Source organism: Crocodylus porosus, unplaced genomic scaffold (assembly GCF_001723895.1).
Source record: "Crocodylus porosus isolate Cpor-Errol unplaced genomic scaffold, CroPor_comp1, whole genome shotgun sequence".
Lineage (NCBI taxonomy): Eukaryota > Metazoa > Chordata > Crocodylia > Crocodylidae > Crocodylus > Crocodylus porosus.
This window is the reverse complement of record NW_017728947.1, coordinates 80,351,509-80,373,819: the sequence shown is the minus strand read 5'-3', so window position 1 is coordinate 80,373,819 and position 22,311 is coordinate 80,351,509. Positions and strand designations below refer to the sequence as shown.

Genomic DNA, 22,311 nt, shown 5'->3' with positions numbered 1-22,311 from the left:
AGGCTTCTTCATGTTCTGATTGGTTGTTTGTCAGCCAATCAGAGCATAAATAAAGTGTTATGGACAGACAGACAGACACTCGTAGGCTTTTATAATATGAGAATAGTTTAATATTACTTGGTCCTAATTCACAATTAAAGCTATCATATGTTTCTTCAGTTAAGGTCAGGGAAAGTAAAATGCAAGAGAGAAAAAAGTAAAGGACTGACTTCTGAAAACCACCCACCTCATTTTATTTGGAGAGAGAGTGAGAAAGAAGGCCAATCAGGCCATAGGAAGCTACCATGTGGGGAAAGATGTGACAAACTTCATCTGTCCTATTTTTGTGAGTTAATAATAGGGAAATGTTAACCTCAGCAAGCTCTTCAGTTCAGCGCCCAAGTTACATGTCAAAAGCAGCTTTGCCGTTTGCATGTTCATTTTAAAGCACAGTTATTTTACTTATCATAAGGCCAATTAACAACCCTCAGCAAACAAGAACAAAATCCAAAAAGCTGTCTATATGTGTGCTCAGAAGTGGGGGGGGGAAGGAGGGGGCACATTTTAATTAGAGTAGTTCTTGGATAGCCACTCTAATTAAAATGGCTCACTGTCACATGTATTAAGTCGTTCCCCACCCCCACACACTTCAAAATGGCTGCGGGGGCACTTTAACTAAAGCTCATTCCACAAGGTTTAGTCAAAGCAATGCTGTGGCCATTTTGAAACACAGGGGGAGGCAGGGCTTCATACACATGACACTGAGGCAATGCTGGAGCGGTCTAATTAGAATGTGAATAAGTATGTCTATAGCCATCCAACAAGACTTGCCATTCTGAACATCTTTCAGAAAAAAAAAAGAGACAAAACCTCAGCTCCTCTTAAATACACATACACACCATATACCCCTAAGCAAGTACCTGGCTGTGGTGGGGAGGGAACAGTTTAGATACCCCTAATACAGGGGCTGGCAAATACTTTGGGCAGAGGGCTGCTTACTGAGTTTTGGCAAGCCATCGAGGGCTGCATGATAGGCAGCCCAGGGCAGATAAATATTAATTTTCTAAATTTTTTAGAGGCTCCGCGGACCAGATAGAATGGCCTGGCAGGCTGCATCTGGCTCCCACGCTGTATTTTGCGCACCCCTGGCCTACTATCACATCTGGGGAGGCAAATGACATTTGTGGACATAAATCAGGAGCTCCAGGAAACTGCCTCCTGTCCTTGGTTTGGACACCAGAATAAGTTCCAGCTGTCCTAACTTCTTTATTGCCAAAACAGGCTTCCCAAATTTAGGTTAATTAACATGCCTACTGGAAGATAATGTGTAAGGAACGAGAGGGAGGGGAGAAGGGGAAATGAATTTAGAGAAGATAAGAAAAAAGCCATTACTATGTCAACAATAAAATTAAGATCACAAAAGCAATGAGGAAACTCTCTCCTTGCTGTGACAGCCCCAGTGGCAGGGCTGGGCTGGTGCTTATCTGCTCAAGCACCAGCCCAGCCCTGCAAAGGTGCATATGAAAAATTAACCTTTGTTAGAACCTGAACAGAAATTTCCTAAGGTGCTTTCCTCTAGAGAACCTTCAGCTAACAGCTGATTTATCAGGGGTTAATTTTTTTCTTGATTGGCCATTTTAAAAGTGCTCTGCAGCCATGAACATGTGTAGTGCTTTCAGGGGCCAGATTGTGCAAAAAATATAACTTATGTAAGTGCCCTGTGCTTCTTTGGCCTACAAAACACAAGCGCACAGTAAGCCCTAGAACATTTCCTACATTATTATTCAGGAGGTCTCAAGCTTGACTACACAGGGACATTCTGGAGTGGCTTCATCAACATATTTCCAGGTTTGGAGCAAGTGCATGGGAAGGGATGGGAAAGATATAATGGAAGAGGTATCCCAGCTGAGGCAGGCTGCTGCCTCATAGTAGATGTGCCCTAAATGTCTTCAGCCACTTCTTCACTCTTTGCTGTTTCCCTCTTCCTTTTCTCCCGGCAAATCTAATATCAAGTATCTGTGATACTTAAAAACCTAACTGTTTGCTTCTCATTTTGGTTGACTAGACAATGCAGGGGAAGCTTACACTACTGCTGATTGTGCTATACCTGTCCATGAATAAAGAAAAGAACCTGATAACTCCACTAGCACAAAACTCATTAAAAAAGCAGGAAGGGTATAAGAAAGAATCACGTCACACAATAACACAGAGCTCTCTTATTAAAAAAATTACCCCTGGGAATTCCTTCCCAGAAGGTTTTAGGATAAAGTTAATGCCATAATTGCATTTCAATATTTTCCTCTGAAAGATCCTTTATGGCAAAACTATTGTTGACATCTAAGTAAAAATGTAACCAGGAGAGGTTTCATGACCTTTCTAGTGAGAATACTTCACTGGATAAGTATGTTTTCTTTTGATGGTATCACAGATTCTTTTTTACCTTCTGATTTTAAATTAAGTCTACAGAGCATATTAAAATAGGAAAAATAGAATGCGTCCCCGTTGTCTCCAAATAAAATATAGATATTGAATTATTATTGGTTTAAAACTTCCTATATATCATGCTTTCAACCAAGAGAAAACAATCATCACAGTGATCCAGAACCTTGATGCAAGCTCAGGAGGGAGTGCAAGAAGTAGCTTTTGCATTTCCCAGATTCAGGGCTGGTTTGTTTCAAGCTGGTTCCCTATCATAACTTATAGCCACATTAAGGCTACATGGCATCTGTATATAGCCTTAAAGGCCAATCTGGCAGGCAGGGCTCTGTGGATTATAGGGAAGCCTTAATAATTCCCTCTTTGCTGTAGACACTTCCTATATTAGTAACTGGAACAGAGATGGTACAGAACCTGCTATGTAAGTTTTATTGGAGACTCCTTTATAGCAAAGTGATCCTTTCATGGCTGATCATGTAATTTGCTGCCAGAACCTGACGTCCATGTGGTCCAGTGCAGCTATACTGTTATCCATAATCTCAGCTAATATGTGAATAGGCTACATAATGGAACCACAGAAATAAATTCTTAAAAAAAATGACCAGAGAATGAAATGTGATATTGGTCAGTATTTACATCTGCAATGTAAGTTTGAAAGCAGGCAAAAATACTGCTACAGACCACCACTCAAAGAGGGAAAGCTAGACTTGGGATTCTTGAGGCAGTTCTCAGAGGCTGTACAGTCTAGAGGTGTGGTTGTCATGGGGGACCTAAACTACCCTGACATCTGCTGGGAGGAGAAGTCAGCCAAATCCAACCATTCACGCAGGTTCTTAACCTGTGTGCAGGACCTTCAACTAATGCAGGAGGTATATGGTCCCATTAGGGAGAATGTCTTACTGGACTTGGTGTTGGCTATGGGAGAGGACCTGGTAGGGGAGCTGCAGATTCGTGGTCACCCTGGGGACAGTGACCACCAATCAACTGAATTCACCATATGGCATAGGGTGGGGAAGATAACCAGTAGGGTGGAAGTGCTTGACTTTAGGAAGGCTAACTTCAGTGTGTTTAGGAGAATAGTCAACGACGCACTGCAGGATAAGAATATTGGTGAGATGGGAGTCCAGGAAGGGTGGTTGTTTCTAAAGGAAGCGACCCTTTGGGCTCAGAGGAAGACTATCCCAGTACAAGGGGAAAGGGGGAAAGGAGACAAAAAACTTCCTTGGCTAAACAGGGAAATCCAGGGGAGCCTAAGGGCAAAAAAGAAGGCATATAAGCGGTGGAAGCAGGGGGAAGCTACCAAAGAAGAGTATACCTACTTGGCCTGCACTTTCAGGGAGGCAGTTAGAAAAGCCAAAGCAACTACAGAGCTGAGGCTGGCAACACAAATTAAAGACAAGAAAAAGTCTTTTTTTAGGTATGTAGGGAGTAAAAGGAAGGTACAGGACAGCATAGGACCCCTACTGAACAAGAAGGAGCAATTAGTGACAGATGGGGGGACAAGGCTGAGCTGTTCAATGAGTTTTTTGCCTCGGTGTTCCTGAACAGGGCTCAAGATAAGTCTCCTAATGGGGTCTTAGATGGGCATCAGAGGGACACAAGCCTGCCAACTGTTGATGACGCTGACTTGGTGCAGAGTCACTTGGATGGACTGGATGTTCAAGTCAGCAGGCCCAGATGAGCTGCATCTGATTGTATTGAAGGAACTGGCTGGTGTCATAGCAGAACCACAGGCACAGCTGTTGAACGCCCGGGGCGCACGGGTCAAGCCCCGGAGGACTGGAAAAGGGCCAATGTGGTCCCTATTTTCAAGAAGGAGAGGAAGGAGGATCCAAGTAATTATAGGCCAGTCAGCCTCACCACCATCCTTGGAAAGGAATTTGAAAAGACTATGAAGGATAATATTTGTGGGAGTCCAGCAGGAAAAATAATGCAGCAGGGAAACCAGCATGGATTCATAGCAGGCAGATCATGCCTGACCAATCTGGTTTCGTTTTATGACAGGGTCACAAAACGCTTAGACGCAGGAGTAGAGGTAGATGTCTTTTTCTTGGATTTTGGCAAGGCCTTCAATACGGTGTCTCATCCCATTCTCATACATACATTAAAAGGCTGTGACATAGATGTTTACACAGTCTGGTGGGTGGCAAATTGGCTTAGTGGTCACACCCAGAGAGTGGCAATAAACAGGTCGGTATCAACCTGGAAGGATGTGGGTAGTGAGGTCCCGCAGGGTTCAGTCCTTGGACCTGTACTCTTCAGTATCTTCATCAGTGACTTGGATGTGGGTGTGAAATGTACTCTGTCCAAGTTTGCAGCCAATACTAAATTGTGGGACTATATTGTGCACACTCTGGAGGGTAGGGAATGGTTAAAGGCAGACTTAGACAGGTGTAGAGTGCTGCACCTAGGGTGCAAAAATATCCAGCACACCTACTGGCTGGGAAGTGACTCTCAGCAGCACAAAAGGAGAAAGGGATCTTGGAGTCATAGCAGACTCCAAGATGAACATGAGTCATCAGTGTGACAAAATCATTACCAAAGCTAAATGCACTTTATCATGCATCAGCAGATGCATGACAAATAGATCCAAGGAGGTGATACTTCCCCTCTATGCAGCATTGGTCAGACCACAGTTGGAGTACTACATCCAGTTCTGGGTGCCATGCTTCAAGAAGGATGTTGATAGACTTGAGAGGGTCCAGAGGAGGGCCACTGTTATGGTTAGGGGCTTACAGGACAAGCCCTATGAGAGACTGAGGGACCTGAACCTCTTCAGCCTCTGCAAGAGAAGACTAAGAGGTGATCTTGTGGCTGCCTACAAATTAATTAGGGGGCTGCAGCAAGGGATCGGAGATGCTCTGTTTACCAGGGCACTTCTTGGGGTAACAAGGAACAATGGTCACAAACTGACAGAGAGCAGATTTAGGCTAGGTATCAGGGAAAACTTCTTCATCGTAAAGGTGGCCAAAATTTGGAATGGGCTTCCAAGGGAGGTGGTGTTCTCCCCTACCTTGGGTGTCTTTAAGAGAAGACTGGATAGGCATCTGGCCGGGGTCATCTGACCCCAGCACTCTTTCCTGCCTAGACAGGGGGTTGGACTCGATGATCTGTTCAGGTCCCTTCCGACCCTAGCATCTATGAATCTATGAGTAGCTTTAAAAGGGTTGGATAGATCAGGAGATTGATACTAAAAAAAGGAGAAATATACCTGTAGACAAATCCGGTCCAGGTAATAACTGAACATCAGTTGCTCTCAAACAAACGTAGTGACTTAATCTGAAATGTCTTGGTATTTTTACTGGATGACTATTACTAGTTTATATGACAATAGGATCCAATGTTCCCAGTTAGGTTTGGTACCACATGCTCCACTCTGTAGATAGCCTGATATGGTAAGCTTCCCCAAAGAGCATATGATTTAGTTCAGGGGAAAGCAATTATTTTGGCTGGAAGCCTGCTTCACCATTACACTAAGATGTGGGGAGAAGTGGGCATGCAGAAGGGAGGGACAGGCTGCAATTGGATCTGGACAGGTTATGGGGGTGGGCAGATGAGAATAAGATGGGATTCAATACTGACAAGTACAGGGTACAGCACCTAGGGAGAAAGAACCAGCAGCATACCTACAGGCTAAGGAACTGCCTTCTCATCAGCACAGAGGCTGAAAAGGATCTTGGAGTCATTATAGGCTCCAAGATGAACATGGACTGCCGATGTGGGGACGCAGTTAGGAAGGCTAACTGCACCTTGTTATGCACCCACAAATGCACCACAAGCAGGTCCAAGGAGGTGATCCTCCCCTTCTATATGACATTGGTCAGTTGGAGTGCTGCATCCAGTTCTGGGTGCCGCACTTCAGGAGAGATGTGGACAACATCGAGAGGGTCCAGTCACATGATCCGGGGACAGCAGGGCAGACCCTACGAGGAGAGGCTACGAGACCTGAACCTGTTTAGCTTCCACAAGAGAAGGCTGAGAGGGGATCTGGTGGCTGTCTATAAACTGGCCAAGGGAGACCAGCAGGCAATGGGAGAGTCCGTGTTCCCCCAAGAACTATTGGGAGTAATAAGGAATAACAGCCATAAGTTGACTGAGAGTAGATTCAGGCTAGACAGCAGGAGGCACTACTTCACAGTCAAGGTGGCTAGGACCTGGAACCAACTTCCAAGGGAAGTGGTGCTTGCTCCTACCCTGGGGGTCTTTAAAAGGAGGCTAGATAGCCACCTACCCGGGGTTGCTCCAGCTTTCTTTCCTGCCCATGGCAGGGGGTTGGACTTGATGATCTGCTCAGGTCCCTTCCGGCCCTACCAAATATGAAACTATGAGGTTTGGTGAGCTTTGGAGGGCTGCATCAGTAGCCTTGGCTTTTGACAGTTGCCCTGCCCCCTGGTTGCAATCTTGGGATGGAAGTCCTGCCCCAAACCCCTGACCTCTGCCACCAGATGTCCCTCCCCTTGCTCCCTGGAAATACTCCTTTTGGAGGGGAGAGTTGCCATCTTTGAACCAGAAAAAAAACCAAACCATACACTAAAAATCAAGCACCCACTATAACATATTTTATCACAAAAAGTATTTTTGTCATACTTTGTGTTTGTGTACTGTATATACGTGATTGCACAATAACTCAAAAATAAAATCTTAGTCTTGAATATTGTGTGTGGGGTGTGTGTGTGTGTTTGGTGGGCTGTGGTGTCAGAGTATGGGTGTGTGGCATTTGTGGGGTGTGAGGGACGGTAGGGGGTGTGGGGACCCCCCCCCACTTCCCCATGGCATGCAGCCCCCACAGGTCATGGCAGCAGCAGCAGCAGCAGGCAGAGGCGCTCAGGGTGCTCATACCCAGCGCAGGTGCTGCCACCTGGAGATGCATGGCTCTGCCCAGCACTGCACATGGGGGTGAGGAGCCCAGCCCAGCCAGGTCGCTTCTATTGCCAGAACTCCCTGCTATGCATGTACAACCCTCACACTCATGTACCACAGGAGGGAAGCTCCATGTACTGGAGCTGTCTGCCTTTGCTGTTCCCTGCTGCACAGGTCCCGGGACTCTGTCAGAAGTGGAGGAGAGCCCCAGCCTCTGCTTCCCCATGGAGTCCTGCGACCTGTGTGGCAGGAAACAGCAAAAGCAGCCAGCTCCAGGGCCACGCAAGTACAGGAGTTGTATGTACATGGTGGGGAGCCCCAGTGACAGAGGCAGCCTGTTTGGGTGTGCAGCACTGGCTGGAGCCACGTGCTGCTGGGCACTTGTGCCTGCGTCAGGCACGAGCACCCCAAGAGCCCTGGCCTGCTGCTGCCACTGCCTGCAGGGGCTGCACACCATGAGGAGAGTATGTGGGGGTTCCCCACACCCCCTAACCCTCCCTCACATCCACACCCTGTCCTCCTGAGCGCCACACTCTGGCTACACCCCTGAGTGCGGGCTTTGCGCTGCCACCAGCCCCAGCCTCATGCTCTGCATTCCCACCAAGCCATAGCTCCCCTGCTGCCCCTGCCCATTCCCTACCTACTGCCCAGAGTGAGTGGGATACCAGGAAATCAGGCAGGTCCCCTGGTGGCTGCAGCAGTGGTAGCAGCAGCCTTGCTTGGAAGCTGCGTGCTGGCTGGACCAGGCCCTTCTGCCCATGAAGGTGGGAGTGAGGCACAATAGAGTATGTTGGCAGAGGAGTACGGTGTAGAGTGGGCACTTTGCTCCCACCCTTGTGGTCAGAAGGGCTGTGTGGGGTACAATTGGTTGGTCGGTGCTGCAAGCCAGATGGAAGTGCCTGCTGGGCTGGATCCGGCCCATGGGCCATATTTTGCCCACCCCTGATTTAGTTTGAAGCAACAAAAAAGTGATTGTAACAGCAGGAAAGCAAGTGAAAGGGAATGCAGGTAACAATTTTGAAATGATATATATCCATGAGTTAATGTCAAACCTTGATTATTTTAAGGAATTTAATTATAATTTTAATATAAATATGGGACAAAAGCAATAGCAGGAGGACATGAATAGGAGCAAGAAAAAGGAAGGAAAAATGAAGGAGAAAGAAAAGGATGGAGAGGCCCATGGAAAGCAGGGAGGAGTGAAGTTCACAGCAGAAGCATAGCCCAAAACAAACAGAGTGTCAGCAGAGAGGGACAAAATAAGTTCATGGTAAATGTGGCTTGCAGAATGTAGTCTGATGACATCACTGGGAAGGGGACTGCATATCCTCTGTGGCATGGCACATAACTGAGCTTGCAAGGGAACATCCTTTGCTACTGCCCATGCTGCACAGAATATGCGAATAAAAACAGAACCAGAGCTTTCATGGCTGTCAATATCCACAATCCACAAGTGCTAAAATACTCATTGTAACCAATGTATTTCTGTTAAGGAAGTTCCCTGCCATTTACCAAGTGCCCTGCAGCTCCCTGAACTTCTACAGCAAATGACTGAGCAACAGGATTTGTGGTACTGTCATTAAATGCTCAATTAACTGTCTTAAAACCTTCATAACATTTTGCTTAAGTAGCTATGTGACCATTTACCTGGTCAAGATCCATGCTGGCTTTGGCAGTAGAAGGAACCTTTAAGCAAGAGGCAGAGATTTCGCTTTCTGTAGTCCATTATCATAATTTGAACTGCAGTGTATCTAACTAGTTTACAAAGAAGGCATATGGGCCTGACTCAAGAACACCCAAGTCAATGAAGGCAAAATACCTACCCAAAGACATACATGTTTTTTCTCATGGTTTAGGACCAACCATATCTCCTATTAAAAGGCCTCCTTCATATTTCCAAATATTTAGCTGTGCACCCCTCACTCCTCCTCTACCATGCTGGGTAAAGGATTATTTTGCCTGACACTGTTCATGTGAGCTTTGACTCCCTTTCCAACTTTCCCTTTATTAAAAGTGACCGTTAGCTGCACCTGTTCTGCTAATTTCTGCAAAGTATTGCCTTTTTTGCTTGAACATTTACTTCTGGGGGAAAGATGGTTTAAATGTTTGTTCAAGTGCCTAAATATATCTGAAACGTGCCTTTGCAAAGCTGGCTGAATGATTCAAATGCAGCGTGTACAGTCCCAAAATCCAATTACAACAACAAACACCAAAGGTCTGTTTTCTTTGGTGTGAAGTCACAGGGATCAGCTGTATTGCCGGGCTAAGCTTAGAGCCAAGATAAACAGTAGTGTGATGAAAACAAAATGATTACCTCATGACTGCTTGCTAACCAGCGCATCTCCCACTTTGCTGGCCTTTTCCTTCCTTCCTTCCTCTAACCTTCAACTCATGGACTAGAGTCCAACTGGCACTCCCTAAATGATTAGCTCATGGCCAACAGGCTCCTACCTGGTTGCTCTTCCCCACCATCATGCCTACCATCCCATCTGTTGCTCCCTCCTTCAGCTTCTACTTTCTGCTCTAGCCCCTAGAGAGAGAGGGGTGGGAAAAGGAGGGTGGCACAGCCTGTGGGACCTGGGAAACCCATTTGGGGGTGGGGGGAAGGTCCAGGGGCCTGCAACCCACATGCAGCCCCCAGCCACTCAGAAGTTGGACAACCCTAGACTACAGGATACATGAAAAATGCCACAAATAGATAAAGATTTCAGGCCTTGATCCACAGTCTGTTCAAGTTGCTTTGTACTGACATCAGTGGGCTTTAGCTCAGCCCTTCAGAGCACAAGGATGAGGTCACAGCACTAGATGCTTGTTCACAGAAGGTGAGAGGCTGTATTCATAACAACTAGATCATTAAATTTGAACTTCATAGCCCCATTCTTTCTATTTTCCCCTCAGACCAGCCAAAAAACTTCACCCCATCTGATCAAAAACAGATTTAGCCAGAGTGATCCTGGCATTGGTGCCTGTCAGGATGAATAACAGTAACTCAGCCCACCCTTCTAGACTTCATTAGAAGACAGTGCATTAGTTGCATGCAAGTTTTCCATCAATAACTGTAGTCATAGATTCAGTTTAACATCATAGCTGGACAATGGACAGTGGAAAGCTACTGGAGTTGTTACTCGGAAAAATATTTTTGATATCTAAAACGGGGTCCCTTTGAATACACAGTATGAAATGAAGGTCAAAATTTGCTACCAAAGGCTAGGTGTGCAATGGTCCACATTAAAAAATTAAGGAGGGACAGATTCATGCAAAATGGCTCATGCAAGTTTACACCACACAAGCACACTCAAAACCCTCACATGCCGTCTCCTCAGCAGAGATGGCAAGGACAGAGCAGGCCAGATATTTGACATGGTTCCTTCGGTAGATTTGTAAGGAAATACAGAGGGAATTTTGATCTCCTGCTACCTGACCTGTACCTGCTCTGTGGCCACATAAACCTTAACGGCCAGTGTGGCAGCCAGGCCTCTGTGGATTATAGTTTTTGTCACTGATGCCTTTTAATAGTACTAAATTTACTGACGAACAGTTAAAAATAAAAGTTGTTACTTTCACAGTCATTTAGGACTTGCATATACAGTAGTAATGAACTACTGTGCAGTCAGCATCTCATGTAGACATGGCCACTATCTGATAAGGTCAGGGAAGCTGGATCTTTCTGTTAAACTGCTGTAGAGAAAAACGATGTTATATATGGCATACTTAGACTTCAGAGTGAACACTTCATTGATGTTACATCTAAGGCATGTCTATGCTGTTTCTCTGATGCTCTCAGAAGGATGCTCCTGAGCAGACCCTCCCCAACCATTTATGTGTGCTAACCCAGGAATGTGAGTGTGAAGTCACTTGGGATGGGGGCGGAGCTTCTGCAGCTGCTTTTTAGACCTGAGTCTCGAGTATGCTTGAGAACACCCAGAGGGCATCCCCTGAAGTAGTTTTAGCTTTGCAATTCAGTTTTTAAGGATACTGGTACTTTACGGGGATTATACGAAAGTAACCCTGTTGGCTGACGACAGTAGTTCAGAAGCAAGGGCTCCATGCAGTTGTACCACAGAGTTGTCTTCAGGTTATATCCTGTCCTTTAGTTTATAATATAGTAAAGTTAACTTGTTCCTTTAAACTGACTACAGTTTCTCTATTGAACCCACAGATGATGCATGAACAACTGAAAGCTTGCTTCTTGAAGACAAATGTAAACAACATGGACAGCAGTACTAATACTCATATACTCCATACAGTAGTATGGGAGCCTCCACAAAAAACATGGCAATGAAACAAAGAACAAACCAAACCAAAAAAAGCAAACCAAATGAAGGTTTTGTATGTGCTCTTAATCAGCGGAAAGATAAGTGTTGTAGCTCACAGACTGCACAGATTCAATCAAGACCACTATGTCAGGATTCAGTTCACCACATTTCACTTCTTGACATTTCTCTGGACAGACACATTATCTGGCATGCCAACAAGGGAGACAGTACCATAGGCTAATGACAGCCAGTGTGACTCTGACTCAATATAATCCTGTCTACCTAAACTCTCATACTATCTGAGGTATTTACATGCCATATCATCATAAAAATCTTCCCATTTCATGAGAGATGCAAGTGAACCAGTATGAATAAAACAAGACCCATTCCTTAAATCTTCCATAAAATCATAAACTTTTTGGAGATTCAGAAAGTTAGGATTTATTTGACAAAAAGGATGCTGATTTTTTGCACTTCCCAGTTTAGAGCAAGATATGGCTTGAAAATGTTGAGCTAGTATGAGGAATTCTATTATAGAAAATACTGTAACTTGGGCAGAAAAGGAATTACTGGAAATAATCATATGCATCCTAATTTATCTTTCTAATTATCCCAATCTCCCAGTAAAGAAATTTCTGTACTCGTGAGATTTCTAACCAGACTTCTCAGTCAAACTTCGGTTCATAGGAACCTTGGCATGCACTGTTAAAGTGAACAGAACCTCCAAAATCTTTTTAGATTTGCCTACTACTAGAGTAATTCAGGTAAATAATTCAGGTAAACAGAAAAGGTATGGGATGGGGAAATTGGGTACCTGAATATTAAGGAATTGTGCTAATGGGGGAGGGAGCAGTAATTAGACATGAAAAGTGGAAAATGTGGGGATGACCATTTTATTGCATTTTTTGGACCCATCTTTAATTTATATAAGAGAAGACTGCTGCTTTTTTACTGATTTCAATGGCCTACTCCAATCTCTTCCTTCTGGATAAGCAGTTTGCTTCAATGATTACAAAGCATTCTAGGCTGCTAGCATTACTCTTGTGAAAATAAAGTGTGCTTTCACTGAAACAACTTAATTGTCTTAGAATCTTCTAAAAAAAGCCAAATGATTTGCTTTACTTATATAATGTTGTCATTCATGTCTCTGAGCCAGCAGCTAATCAGAATTTACCCTACATTTACCTAGCTTAACCTTACTTTTAAGTTTTCTATCAAATTATATCTTTGCATGCTACAAAGACTCTGTAAAGCATGCATTGTTTTTATTGGCTAGAACCATCAACCTTTCTCCACTCCTCAAAAATAACTAAAATAAAAAAACTATGCTAGATCTGTAATTTCTGTGTTTGAGAGCAATGGAGAAGCATGAAGTGCTCAGAAGAGTTTATTTTTCTGAAAGGAGAGGGAGGGTGTGATCTTGTACAGTCATTTTACAGCCCTCAAGTAAAATATCTCTTTTCCTAGCTTATTCCCATAAGTCTCTCTTTCTTGGAGAAAATAGTTTCAGACAAAAATAAACAACTAACCAAAGTAAAAAAAAATGCAAAATCAACACTTTATTTAGATTGTCTTAAGTAAATGCTCATTTCCATTCTTCTTCTTTTTTACTGTATTTACCTGAATATAGGATAAGGTCTGTCCCCCCAGTCAGCATGGGGGAAAAAGCATACAAGGGAACCTCAGCAAATACATTGTCTACCATTAAATTATTGCCAAAAACACCATGTGCTCCATAATAGAAACCAACTATTATGTTGATTAAATGCAGCCAACACTGAGCACGACTGGGACACATGGCCTGTATTGGAAAAACATACTCATGGGAAACTTTTGTTTTAAATTATTTTTAAGGACAATTTTTCATGTCCCAGGTGAAATTAACCAGATCAGGTCCAAATTCCTTTGAATCATGCCATACCCATACGTGGCCCTGATACCAGCAAATATCTTCCACCCCAGCCTGGGGCTTCAAATACTTACAAATCCTTTGGCAGGCATCCTATGTGCAGACCCAAGCCTGGACGGTTGGGGTTCAGATGCCCCCGAGTTTTGCTTGCCCTCAGCCATATGGCTGCAGGAGAAAGCTAGGGAGAAGTTTCCCAGGAACCTACCTTTTTTTTTTTTAAAAAGGAATTTTTTTGTCCCCCAAGTCATATCAGCCAAATCACTTCCAAATTTGTGTGAGTCATTCAAGAACCATATGTGGCCCTGCTACCAGCAAGCATCCTCCACCCCCCACTTGGGGCTTCAGATACTTCCAAATCCTTTGGTGGGCATCCTATGTGCAGGCTCAAGCCCAGGAGCTTGGGGTTCAGATGCCTCCAAGTTTTGCTTGCCCTCATCTGTATGGCTGCAGAAGCAAGCTAGGGAGAAGTCTTCCATTTCCATAAAGTCAGGGTATACCCCAGATCTTCCCACTGGAAGTGAATGTGGGAGGCTAACTATGCATTACCTTGGTCAAGGTACTACTCCTTGCCATGTTTGTGGTTTTCCCCTGCCAGTAGAAAAACCACCTTGGTGGTCATGTTATTTCCCCTGCCAGGAACCTGCCTCAAGGATAGACTAATCCAGTCCACCTAAGTACAGTGCCCACTGTACTTAGTCTCTTCAGCACCAACTCTTTTCCAAGTAATGGTGAGCCACTACATTCAATATGTTTTGATTTCCTCTTCATTCCCACACTTGCGCTGTGTCTTTTCCATTTCCAGTGATTCCTGTTTTTTCATTAGGCTTAAATGTCTGGCAAACACCACCATATGGAGCCCCAAGCAGTTCACCCAGAATCTCTCTGTTATCACCTCTCTCCACGTGTTGAATATGATTAGTGTAGCCCCAATCTCCAGTGGAGCTGGACAAGATCGCCCTGCACCTCATCTGCATATACATTTTTGGAGGACCCCATAACTCTTGACAAGAACACCTGGTTCCAGTCATGAGTGAGGGGCTAATTAGCAAATGGCTCCTTTGCGGGGGGATCTGGAGTCCACACACATACTGAGCAGTGCTGAACTGTGGGGTCACATGGCCGTTTGCACTGCTGGCCCAGCCCAATGAACTATATGGTAAATCATGAGCCTTTTGGCTTTGGACTAATATCATGCAGAATTTACATTATATAGATATAAGTAAGGACAAAAGTGCTGCTTAAAAGTGTGCTTATGGAGTATCTGTGTTAAAACTTGCAGCAGTTTCAAAAAATGGTCCAACGCATCAATTCTGGATGAACTAAATGATATGCAAATTACTATGGACTTGTTTATTTCCAAGTCAGTGTTTTCAAATTTACCCCCCACTTCCATGTGTGCAGGGACAGCAGGGTCTGATAAGAGGTGAGGGGAGGCAGGGCGTTGGAAGGAGCTGCAGGGGAAGAAGTTGTGGGGGCAGAGGACAAGGGGACTACCTGATTACTCCAGTTTTATTTTCCCTGCTCTAGCAGTAAGAGGGGGACACATTCAAGGTAAACTTCCAATAACTAGATTTTATACCTGGAAAATTATAACAAATTTATAAATTTCCCATATACAGCATCTAATTATTGGGGGCTCATTTTATATTTGAGTAAATGTGCATGTCATTATTACTATTCTTTTGCTGTGCCAGATGTAGACTAAAGGCTGTGAACACAAAAGGCTATGAATTCAAAGAACTTCCACTTCACCCTTGTGTCAAATTTAAAGCCACTGAAATACTTAACTGTGGAGATAACCCAAATAATGACAATCAGACAACTGACCCTTTGTGTTTTATTAAAGCTTATTTTCTCCTTGAAGGTGCTTAGATACTTAAAGCCTTATAAATGTGCTGTCAGCATATATAGCTAATACTGTATTTACTTGATTCCAAGATGAGCCCCTCTGCTACACACACACACATTTAACATGGTGGGGAGGTGGGGAGGCCCTGATCTTCGAATTGAGTATGAGGCAGTAAAGGGTCAGGCAGCTGCTGTGTCTCCAACAATGGCTCCAACTCCAGGTCAGGGGCAGAGATGCAGAAGCTGCTTGCTCCCCAATGTTCCTCCTTGCCTTGGGAATCTGCCCTTCCTGCAGTCTCAGGTTTTTGCCTCCCCTTCCCTCCATCCCCCCCGCCCCACCCAAAGCCTCCCTCCTGCAACTTACCTTGTTTCAGTGCCAGTAGGCTCTTTCCCCACTTCAGCCTAGATGCCATCCCACTGCAGCACACAGTATGCCCCCAGTCCAGCCCTGTAGCAGCAGTGGGTGCCTCTGTGCCACTATTATGGGGTTGGGCTGAGGCCAAACTTCATGTCCCAGGCTGCAGTGGGTATGAAGCCTGTTGGCACTGGAGCAAAGATATGGGGTGGAGGGTAAGGAGCAGGTGGGGAATAGAGACTTTGGGATGGAGGGGAGATGAAAGGATAGGGGGTAAGGACCTGAGGTTGCAGGAAGGCAGAAGTGGTGTGTGTGGGAGGTAAGGAGGTCTGAGACTAAGGAGGGACAGGTGGCAAACTGCCTGCTCCCCCCACTGCCTCCACAACACCTGCCCCCTACTGCCTGCCACACCAACTACCCTACTGTGTGTCCCCCAGTGCATCCCCCACTGCCTGTCTGTCCACTGCTGGCCATGTTACTGCTCCCTCACCACCTCTCCCCTCACTGCCTGCAGTAGCTGGGGGGACATATTTAAGACGATCCTCCAATAATTAATTATATACATGGAAAATGATAACACATTCATATATTTTCCATGTATAGAATGTAATTACTGAGGGAATGATCTTAAATTCAGGGTCTCCTTGGATTTGGGTAAATGTGGTACCTCATAGCATTCAGGAAACTGAAAACAAAAGGACACGCTAAGGATTATCATACTTCAACCTGCTCTGATTTCTTGCTGCAGAATCTTACCTTGTTTGTTAGTAAAAAAAGGCTATAAATACACCTATGTGGGCCAAGCATCATAATAACATATTAACAACTGGGTTTTCACTGTAGTCATCTATAATATTATGCTGCCTGTTCTATGCTTTCCTCATCACCCTTACTAGGAATACAATTCAAAACAACCACAGATATTATTAGGCTCTTGTTTCTAGTGTATATTTAAACTCTCCCCTCTCCTTTAATGAAATAAAGAATTTTGGGAAGCTAAAAATACTTCATCTTCTGTCAGAGCATTGAATGTTTGCTTCCTGCAGGGGTCAGAAGACACACACACACACACACACACACACACACACACACACACACACACACACACACACACACACACGAGATCAGATAACCAGCTTACACTAGCTGAGAATAAAGTTAGTTTTTCAAGAAAACAATAGAATGTTTATATTACTACCTTTGCATACATATATATTCTAGTGAACCTGGCTAGGCAAGGAACTAATGAGCTAGTCAAATTTGATTCAACTGGGGAGTAAACACACTTTTTGTTATGGGTTGGATGTTCAGTGGCTTTTGTAGAATGAGTTGTTGGTCTCAGTTCAGCTGCTGCAGTGGAGGGGAAGGGGCAGGTGGGGAATAGAGACTTTGGGATGGAGGGGAGATGAAAGGAAAGGGGGGTGAGGACTTGAGGTTGCAGGAAGGCAGAAGTGGTGTGTGGGGGAGGTAAGGGGACCTGAGACTAAGGAGGGACAGGTGGCAAGCTCTCCAGTTCTCCAAAAATGCAACTGCTACTGACACAGAGTTCCAAACTGAACTCCCCCTTAGGTAGGTAAATAGTACACAGCTAAAGTTAGTTATATTGGCTGCCTATACATATGCTTGGGGATTTGGGTGGGGCATCTTAATCAGAGCAGTTCCCAAACGGCCACTCTAATTGAAATGGCTCATCATCCCATGTATTAAGCCCCCACACATTTATAAATAGCTGCAGGATGCCTTTTTAAAGCTCATTTGACGAGGTTTAGATAAAGCACCCCCATGGCCATTTTAAAATGTGTGAGGGCTTAATACACATGATGGTGAGATGACAGTGGAGCGTTCTAATTGGAACATGAATGAGTGCATTTATAGGCAGCTATTAAGTGGCATTTCAGGCAACTACAAGGGAAAAGGTTCTGGCTTCTGGCTCCTGCTCTTGCGAGCAAATCCTCTCTCCTTTTGTCTTCCCAACAGCTACATATGACCATATCCCTAAGCAAATGGTGCTAACAGGGTACACCTACATGATGTCTTTACTGCGCAATTACTAATGAACTGTGCAATAAATGTCTCAGTTCTACACGTGCAGTCTTATTAAGGCACACAAAAGTAATACACTCCACAGCAGGGTAGTACTTGTAAATACTTGTAATACTTGTAAACAGGAGTTGTAAATAGAATTTTTTTCATGTGCAGCAGTGCACATGTGTACACTACCCCAGCTGAATGGGGCATGAGGGTGCTTCAGTATGGGGGCTGTCTGCTGGCTAGGCCTGCACTGAAGCGCTCGCATGCCCCAGCCAGACCTTCCACAGCACGCTGAGCCTGGTTGGAACAGCTCTGGACTGGGAGGCTGAACCCTGGGCCTTCAGGCAGCCAGGGCTGCTGCAACCCGGCTCAATGTGTTGCAGTCCAGGTGCATGTGTAAACCACATGCTTGAGAGTTTCCCAGGAGCAATAAACTCTGGAGCGATAAGCTCTGCAGTTTATTGCTGTGCATTAATGGCATGTGCAGATGCATCCACAGAGAAGGAAAATGAACTGAAATCAAACTTTTCTCCAGTAAGGACCATGTAGTGTCCTGTAGACGTAAAAAGTGATGGTTTTGGTCCCAGTACTTGTAAACCACTAAATCCACTGATGCTTCAATTTAAACTACATGTGTTAGGATGACACATCTATTATAAAAAGCAAACAGACTATATGATTACTGCTACAGGGACACTTCCTATAACATTTGCAGCTGCAGAAGGCAGATGGAAGGCAGGCAGAGTTGATCAGCTTTCTTTCCTAGTCCTGTTAGGTTTTATTTTGTTTTAGTTTTTTCTTTGTTTGTTTTTTCAATGTTTTGAACAAATTAATTACAGAAAATAAAAAGATTCTTCAGAATTTTTCATTGTAGCCTCTAAGGTACAGCTGCTCTCTCCAGTCCCTGCTGAATTCCTGTCTCTTGGCTTATCCAGGTTTGTACCCTATGTCATATATGATGACAGATATTTTGACTTTGATAGAGTTGCAGGTAAATGAACCTTGGATGTTAATAATCTGTATTATTTGGTACAGCCATAAAATCATAGAAAATTTGGTTTGGAAGGGACCTCAGGAGGTCAGCTAGTCCAACCTCCTGCTCAAAGCAGGACCATTTATATCAATCATCCCAGTCGAGGCTTTGTCTACCTGGGTCTTAAAAACCTCTAAGGATGGAGATTCCACAACCTCGCTGGGTAGCCTGCTCCAGCTTTAGTACCCTCCCGGTGAGAAAGTATCTCCTAATAACTAATCTCAACTTCCCTTTCTGCAACTTGAGATGATTGCTCCTTGTTCTGTCATCTGCAACAACTGATAACAGTCTAAGTCTATCCTCTTTGGAACCACCCTTCAGTTAAATCCCTCCTCAGTCTTACCTTCTCCAGACTAAATAAGCCCACTTCCTTCAGCCTCTCCTTATAAGTCATGTGTCCCAGCCCATGTGTTATGTGTTGGACTCTCTCCAATTTGTCCTTTCTGTAGTGGAGGGCACAAAACTGGACACAGAACCACAGGACTAACCAGTACCAGATAGAGGGGAAGAATCAGTCCTCAATCTGCTAGCAACACTTCTGCTAGTGGCCCAGGATGCAGTTAGCCTTCTTGACAACAAGGGCACACTGTTGGCACATATTCAGTTTACTGTCCAGTGTAACCCCCAGGTCCTTTTCTGCAGAGATGCCAGTAAGTCCCCAGCCTGTATCTGTGCATGGGATTGTTCCATCCTAAGTACAGGACTTCACACTTCTCCTTATTGAATCTCATGAGATTTATTCTGGTTCAATCCTCCAGTGTGTCTAGGTCTCTCTGAATCCTAGCCCTACCCTTCAGTGTATCTACTACTCCCCGCCCCTTTGGTTTCATCTGCAAACTTGCTGAGGTTGCACTCCATCATATCTTCCAGACTGCTGATGAAGATATTGAACAAAACCAACCCAAGGACCAACCCCTTGGACACTCAACCTGACACTAGCTGCCCGCTAGACATCATACCATTGATTACTATACTTTGAGCTTGATGAGCCAACCAGTTTTCTATCCACCTTACAGTCCTTTCATTCAGCTTGTACTTCCTTAGCTTGCCTGCAAGAATGTTGAGTCAGACCACATCAAAAGCCTTGCTAAAGTCAAGATATATAACATGCACTGCTCTCCCTGCATCCACAGGGCCAGTCATCTCATTGACAAAGGCAATCAGTTTGGTCAGATATGACTTGCCCTTGGTGACTACACATGGACTTTTCCTAATCACCTTCTTCTCCTCTAAGTGCTTAGAAATGGATTCTTTGAGGACCTGTTCAATGATTTTTTCCAGGGACTGAGGCAAGGCTGTCTGGTCTGTAGCTCCCTGGATTCTCCTTCTTCCAGCAGCTCTCAATCATCCAGGACCTCTTCCAGTTACCACAAGTTTTCAAATGGCCAGCAGCTCTGCAATCACATCAGCCACCTCCCTCAGCACCCTCAGGTGCACTGTACCTCGCCCCATGTACCTATCCAACCTTTCTAAACAGTCCCTAACCTGTTCTTCACCACTATCAGCTGCTCACCTCCTCCCCAAACTGTGTTGCCAGGTGCAATAGTCTGTGAGCTGTCCTTGCCTGTGAAGATTAAGTTAAAAAAAGCATTGAGTACTTCAGCCTTTTCTTCATCATCTGCCACTAGGTTGTCTTTCACATTCAGTAAGGGACTCACACATTCCTTGACATTCCTCTTGTTGCTAACATACGTGTAAAAACTCTTTTTGTTACCCTTCATGTTCCTTGCTAGCTGCAACTCCAATTGCGCTTTGGCCTTTTTGATTTCATCCCTATATCCCCAAGCAATACTCATACTTTTCCCTATTTGTTTGTCTAACTTTGCACTTCTTGTAAACCTCCTTTTTGTGTTCTAGTGCACTGGAGAGTTCCTTGCTAAGCCAAGCTGATCTTCTGCCATACATGTGATGATCATATATTTCACATAAACCATCACCTGCTTACAACACCCCTCTGTTGCCTATACTGAACAGAGAGGGTGATCCCTAGCATACAAATTAATGAACACTGATCTGACACCAGCTCTAGAAAGACATAAAGGCCTATGGCAGAACACTTTAATTTCCCTGGACATTTTATTGCTGACCTCAGGGTAACTGTTCTTAGGCTGCAAAACTTTGAAAACCAATTTGAATGAGAACTTGTGGAACAGGGAACTATCCACAGACTGGATTGTGCCAAGTATTGTTTAATCGGGGACTGTGGGTTCATATCCAATTACCTGGATTGGCTTTTGTGATGCTTTTGTTCCTATGGGTTTATTGCTTGCTTGTTTGCCTCTACCACATCATGCCACACTCCCTCTCCCATCCCTCTCTCCCAGCGTTTTGTATTCAAATCACTCTCTCCATGTTATACACTGCTCTGTTCATATCTTTTCACAGAATCTGATGAAATGAGCTTGGGCTCACGAAAGCATATCCTACATATGTGAATGATTTAGTAGTTAGTTTATAACAGACATGGGCAAAATACAGTCCTCAGGCCAGATCCAGCCCCTTCCACAGCGAGTCCCTTGGTCCTGCCTGACCCGGGCACTGTCTGGCCATGGCGTGTCCTGCCACACCCTGGGCATGCAATGGGGCTGGAGTGGTTCTGCAGCTGTACTGCCTTTCTAGACAGCCCAGGTGGTGGCAGTTCCTTCTGGCTGCTGCCACTGCTGGCCCCAGTTGCATGGTACTGATGGGGACCCACACACTCCGCTCCAACCCTGTGTGCCCCGCACCTGCTCTAGGTTCACCTGCTCAAGCTCAGCAGCAGCAGCAGCATGAGACAGAAGCTGCTGCTCAGTGCAGGGGAAAAGCAGCCCCTCCCTCTCGCTGTTGCTTCCTGGTGTAGCCACTCGGAGCCTGTGCCAAGCTGCCCTGCATCTATGCAGTGTCACCACAGCCTCTGGGCTGCCCTGTGGGGCAGCAGTGGCACCACAGAGCAGACGCAAGGCAGCCTGGTGCTGCATGGGCTCTAGGAAGCTACACCAGGAAGCACCAGCAGTGGTGAGGGGGAAGGGCTGATTTCCCTCCCATGATGAGCAACAGCTTCAGTCTCGTGCTGCCAATGCTGAGCCTGGGCAGATGAACCCAGAGCAGGTGCTGGGTGTGCAGGATTGCGGCTGTGCAGCACAGGTCCCCATTGGTACCACGGGGCTGGGGCCGTGGCAACAGCAGCCAGAAGGAGCCACCCCTGCCCGGGCTGCCTAGAAAGACAGTCCAACTGTGGAGCCACTCCAGCCCCACTGCATCTCCAGGGGGCAGCAGGACATGCCATGGGCACATCTGGGCTGTGCACATGCATTCCAGCTGATCTGCCCCAATGGGGATGAGTCTGAAGCAGGCATGGGGTGCACTGGGGCTGTGCACTGTTGGCAGTGGCATGGCTCTGGGGTGTTGCAGGGCAGGGGCTGAATGGCTCAGGGGGGCATGTGCAGGGGGCTCCCATGCACACCCCACCATACCTGCAAACTCCACAACCACACCCTCCCCCACACAGTCACACACCCCACAAACAATACACCCACCCACATCCTCCCCCATATACACACCCGCATGCCTCTGGAGAAAGCCCTGTGCACTGCTATACTCACACTCCCCACCACACACACATGTA

At 45.4% G+C, this 22,311-nt stretch overlaps 1 protein-coding gene across 1 annotated transcript in view; it reads right to left on the bottom strand.

Annotated features, from left to right (window-relative positions):
- Positions 1 to 22,311, bottom strand: part of TSHR (thyroid stimulating hormone receptor) — an 88,013-nt gene that overhangs the window by 27,722 nt on the left and 37,980 nt on the right. The gene's annotated exons all lie outside the window — the stretch shown is intronic.